Below are 6,000 nucleotides of genomic sequence, written 5' to 3' on the forward strand. Positions count from 1 at the left end.
AAAAGTGTTCAAAAATAAGCAACATGAAATTTTAAAAATTACAGACTAACCTGTAATCTTTCATTTTACAAATGAAAAACCAGATACTGAATGAGTATAGGATTTACTGAAGTCCGAAATTTAATAAAAAAGTGAAACTAAATCCACACCTCCTCCTCATATGGTCTTTCCAGCAAAATATGCTGTCTTTCAGTTATGCACTTTCGTTCTTAAGACTTTAAGCACAGTAACCTGCCCCAAGTCCAATCACAGAAATGAGTTGTCAAATCTAAACTGTTATGAAAGTGACTGCCGAAATGTGGGCTTTACAGCAAAACGATATTTTTATATAATTTATTCACATAAACAATGAATGTCCTTTTGTTACTGCCATAAATTTTTAATTTTTAAATTTTAATATTTTAAGTTTTTTGAAGGCCTGATTTGCGTTTCATGAACATAACTCCTGGAAAGATGTGTTATGAGGCAAAGTGAAGTCGCAGTGCAAACATCTCAGTTTTATTTTGTTTTCTAATCATACTGGAAAGTGAATTTTTGTATTACCCTTCTGGGTTAATATAGTGACTGAAAAATAATAAAGTCACAAGGAAGGACAGAACAGTAGAAGACAGAATAGTGAATTTGGAAAGATGAATACAGAATGACAAACCAGAGAAAGCTGAAATCTAAGGGAAACCACAACAAAAAGCACACTAATCTGCACCACAATACCAAAGACCGCTAGAAAGCATCACATTTTAAATAACACCAAAGAGGGGCTGGGGATTTAGCTCAGCAGCACAGTGTCTGCCTGGCAAGCGTGAGGTCGTGAGTTTGATTCCCGGTACTGGGGGCAGAAGGGGGGAACACGCCAAAGACAAGTATGCTTATGCTCTATAAAGACCAGAGTATGAATAAAGAATGATTAGTTTTTGGTTTGGGTTCCACTCTTGTCCTCTCATTCAGGTTCCAAGATGTTCCTTAATCTGGACAAGTCACACTCCTGTTTCCCCTGTGTTTGGTACATTCTTCCTCCATATATCTGTATGGCTAACTCCTTACTTCTTGCAAGTCTTTGTTTAAATGTCGCTTTTTCTATGCTAATGACTACCTTACTAAAAACTGCAATAGGATTGCCTGCCTAAGTACTACCCCTTTATCCTACTCTATTTTCCCTTTAGCAGGAACTTTTTTTTTTTTGGTTTTTCTCCGGTACCGGGAACCGAACTCACGGCCTTGCACTTGCCAGGCAGGAGCTTTGCCGCTGAGCTAAATCCCCAGCCCCTAGCACGAACTTTTAACATTTTATATAAATTTATTATGTTCATAGTGGGCTGCTATTCTCATTAAAATAAAAGGCCCACATGGTCTGGGATCCTGTCCTTGTTCACTGAATTTTCTCAAATTCCAAAGGAATACCTCACACATAATAGTCAAAAATATTTGCTAATGAATAAATGAAATCTAACAGTCATACGGGATTAAGATGTTTTTGCATTAATAAAATAAAATATCTTATACTTTAAAAGAATAATTTTTACAAAGTACTGCTACCACGGCTTATTTGCTCTCAGTATATGGATAAAAATTATGTAAGGTCTGGGAGCAATGAAGGTTTTTTTTCAGTACAGGGAATTAACTCGGGACCTTGCACTTGCCAGGCAAGTGCTTGTGCCACTGAGCTATACCACCGGCCTGAAATGAAGGTATTAGCCAGACTGTAGTCTTTCAATGACAGGTGTATCTAATCTAGCTATTCACTAATACTTAGCACAGAGCAGCATCCTCTTCCCTATAAACAGGTTGAAACAGAGGTCCAAAATTTAAAACCTAAAATCAAATCTCAAATATATGTATCATTAATCCCTAAAACTAAAGTTCAAAGTCTAAGAAAACCATTTTTTCAGGGGAACATATTGTTATCATGTGTCAATGGATATTATAATTAATCATTACAATAGTTCTGTTCTAAAAACAAATGAACCTTTTTTTCTTAAGAGTAGCTTAAGAAAGTATGGCTCAGTGGTAGAGCACCTACCTAGCATGAGGCTAGGTATGGCTCAGTGGTAGAGCACCTACCTAGCATGAGGCTAGGTTAGATTTCTAGAACAGCAAGACAGAGAAGGGGTAAGGGCTATTATATACCTCAATGTACAGCATTACATCTGAATGTACCTGAATAATCTGAATTAAGTTTTAGCTGAAAACTACTGAATATTATAATGTAAATCTCTGCAAAATAGCTTTTTAAATTTTCTTTTTAAGACAGGGTTTCACTATGCAGTTCAGGCTGGCTTGAGCTCACTTTGTAGCCCAAGCTGGCCTCGAACTTGTAGCAATCCTCTTGCCTCAGCCTCGCAACTGCTGGGATTCACCACCATGCCTGGCACCAAAATAGTATTTTTGACCCCTTACATTCTCACTTAACACTTAAAACAACCTTGTAAGATAGGAAATGGATGATAGTCTAACTCTGATGTGGGCATTAATGCAGAAACAAGTGGTTCACCAAAGTCACAAGCAAAGGTATAGATGCCTACGTATTCATATTCAAACAACTATTCATAGAGAATAAACTACAAAGAAATTCTCCTACCTCCAACCTGAGAGACACTACTATTCTGTGCATAGGTAAATAAAACAGTTGTATTTCATATTACGTTGTCCTCAGACAGAAGCATTAAAAACTGCCACACTGTTTCCAGATAGTTAAACTAGTGCACAGTAACATTATTAAGAGGACTTCTTCTATTTAACAGGGGTCTATTAAGGATAAAAATGAGTAAATCAAATACATTTCCTAAAGACAACTTATGTTATTTTACCAAATCATTCTAAAAATATTGGAATGTGCAAAGATTTCAAATGTAGAGCCAGGGATATAGCTCAGTGGCATAAGTGCCTGCCTGGCATGTGCAAGTTCCGGAGTTCGATTCCTAGTACAAAAAAAAAAAAAAAAAGATTTCAAATGTAGCCAATAATATCAAGTTCCAATAAATTTAAAAATAAAGTCATTTACATTATACATTCTCTAACACTGAAAACTAATAGGTATAAAATTAGGATTTCTGAGTTTCCAAAATAAAAACTCAAATTATCACTTTGTCACTATTCAGTCATATAGTACAAATATACTTGTTGGGGGGTTACTGGAAATCGAACTCAGGACCTTGTGCTTGCCAAGCAGGTGCCTGTGCAACTGAGCTATATCCCCGGCCCATATATACTTTAATGAATAGGAGAAAAAAAAAAAGATCACCTCAGCCTTCCTCAAAGGGGTTTTCACATAGAGCCAAACACTTCACTACAGAGACAGTTTCAATTAGATACAAGGCTAAGTACAGAAAAACTAGATCAGTACAACCCAAATTTAAAATTTATATTACTATCTCCTCCCTTCACAATGACAGTAACATACTATCCTGAAACATACGCTTTTGAAGTTCAAATAATGCATTCTACAAGTACACAGAAGCTGGTAGACATAAAAATCTGGTAGATCTAATATAACATTCAAGTACTGTAGTTTTACTGGTGAATGCCATAGTTAAGATATCCTAATGTATCCTGATTACAGAATAAAAATGCTGAAGCACAGTTCTTTCTCTACTCAGGATTTAGAAAGATTTCCATGTGAATCAGAAGAGTAAATTAATTTAGAAACCATAAATTCAACTAAAATTAAGTGGTTGAATTACTATGCATGGACATCTAAGACTAAGGGAAGCTCGTAAAAATGATGAATTCTATTACTATGTACTACCTTCAGTAACCATCATTCTGTATCTAAAAACTGCAGGTTGGAAAAATCAAAAATATTAGTTTCTTTCATTTATCCACTTATTATGGATAAATGACCCTTCAAAGGTGATCAATGGAAAACATTTATTTATACCAAATGATGGATTTTCACTTAACATAAAGAAAACAAAGCTCTAATTTTTTTCTCCTACTATAATTTTCTATGAAAGCATACACCTACAAAAGTCAACTATTATAAAGAAAATAATTCTTTAGATGTATTCTTGCTCTTTTCATTCTATATCTACTCTAACTGGGTTACTAAGAATTTCCTCTCATAAGCTTCAGACACTTGTCCCAGTGCCTAATGGAATCTCTAAGCAAGCACTCCAAAATGAATTCATACTTTTGCAATATATATGTATCATATGCACAAAACTAAGTCATACGGAAAGATACAGATGAAAAGGATATGTACTCACTCTTCTTCAAGATCATATAAATTGTTTATGTTATTTAATTAGGGTGGCCAAAAAAACTATGTATGTAAGTATGGATAGTCTATGTATCGTGTTCCAAAACTTGCACCATATTACAATATATGTATGCATATTCCATATACCTTGTTTCTAAACTTTGTAATCTACCTAGACATCTTTGTATATCAACCCTTTCTTTGTTGCTGTTAGTGGACAGGCTTTCTTTGTTGCTGTTAGTGGATATGCCATCATTATTATTATTTATCCAGATCTTAATTACTTAGCAAGACTTTACTTCATGGGGTATATCAACAGTTATTTCAGTGTATTTCTACTCTGAAAAAATTATTTTTAAATATGGTAATATTTAGGCTAAAATGGGTAGAAAGTTATTTCTTCTTCATCTTTCCAATTCATGAAATTAATATGCTTTCCATCTCATAAAGTTAATAAATCTTTCCAGTTCATGGATTCATTAACTCTTTTGTTACTCCCTACTTTACACTTCAACTAGCTACAAAGACTTTAGTCAGAATCTATAACATCCACATATTCCTTTATTCTTGCTAGTTCTAATTTCCTAATGAGAACTCTGTATCACTTTCGCTGAGGTGTTCAAATACGTGTCCAAACTGATCTCTTTACTTAGAAAAACATGCAATAGTACACCATCATTATAAAGACACATAAAATTATGAGCAATACTTTGTTTGCTATTCTGTTCTATTGCCTTTACCCCATTCTTCAGGTCTCATTTTTCATTATGAAACACCAAGCTATTAAGCAACTCCCCTATAATTTAGCTATACCAAACTACATAAAGCTTCTGGATCTCCGTAAATGGAATTAAATTACTCCCCAATCTGTAGCTCTTTATCCCGGATGTATTTTATTTGTACTTCAATAAGAGAATATAGTATATTATTTTACATTAGACTAAAATTTCATTTAGTGTCAGGACCAAGTTTATTTTATGCCCCAATAGTGCTTCACAGCATCTTGCACCAAGAGAAGTTTCAGTTTTATTTTGATATAATCTGATAAACTGTATGTTTGAAGCATATGAATTGTAAAAGAAAGACAATCCTAAGGGGGGGAAAAAAAAATTCAGAGGACTTGCAACAGCACAGTAACTTCATTAAAATTAATTGCTACACATTTAGCCAGGCATGGTGGTGCATGCCTGTAATTCCAGCACTCTGGCTAAGGCAAAAGGTTTAAGAACTCCAGGCCAGCCTAGGCAATTTAGTGACTTAGTAAGCTCGTGTCTCAAAATTTAAAAAATAAAGTAGGGGGTAAGGGTGGGGTGGAGAACATAGATCACTGTGAAGGGTTCAGTCCCTAGTACTGAGGAGTGGTTTTGTTATTTTCAAAACTCACAGCAACTGGGTGTGGTGGTGCACACCTGAAATCCCAGCACTTCGGAGGCTGAGGCAGGAGGATAGTTCTGAGTTCGAGACCAGCCTGGGCTACAAAATGAGCTTAAAGCCAGCCTGAACTGCACAGCGGAGACTCTGTCTCAAAAAGACAAAAATAAATAAATAAATAAATATTTGAAAACTAGGCTTTCCATTACTATCACTACTATGTGATACTACATTTTTAAAACTGTAAGTGAATCTAAAGAATTGCTTAAACTGTAAGTGAATTTAAAGAACTGCTTAAATCACAAAACATTATAATGACAAGGGACACTGTGTGGTTCCTACTGGCTCTGCCATTTTCTATTGGAGATTAAGTATTCTTTTCATTCTGGTGATACCTATTAGTAGCAGGTACTCAATTACGAAGTTCTTCCAAT

At 34.9% G+C, this 6,000-nt stretch overlaps 1 protein-coding gene across 1 annotated transcript in view; it reads right to left on the reverse strand.

Annotated features, from left to right (window-relative positions):
• The window catches only part of Med13 (mediator complex subunit 13), a gene marked incomplete at its 5' end in the record, with an annotated part of 116,648 nt that overhangs the window by 52,668 nt on the left and 57,980 nt on the right, over positions 1-6,000 (reverse strand).

The sequence above is a fragment of the Chinchilla lanigera genome, unplaced genomic scaffold (genome assembly GCF_000276665.1).
Source record: "Chinchilla lanigera isolate Chin_1 unplaced genomic scaffold, ChiLan1.0 scaffold00050, whole genome shotgun sequence".
In the NCBI taxonomy this organism is placed as follows: domain Eukaryota; kingdom Metazoa; phylum Chordata; class Mammalia; order Rodentia; family Chinchillidae; genus Chinchilla; species Chinchilla lanigera.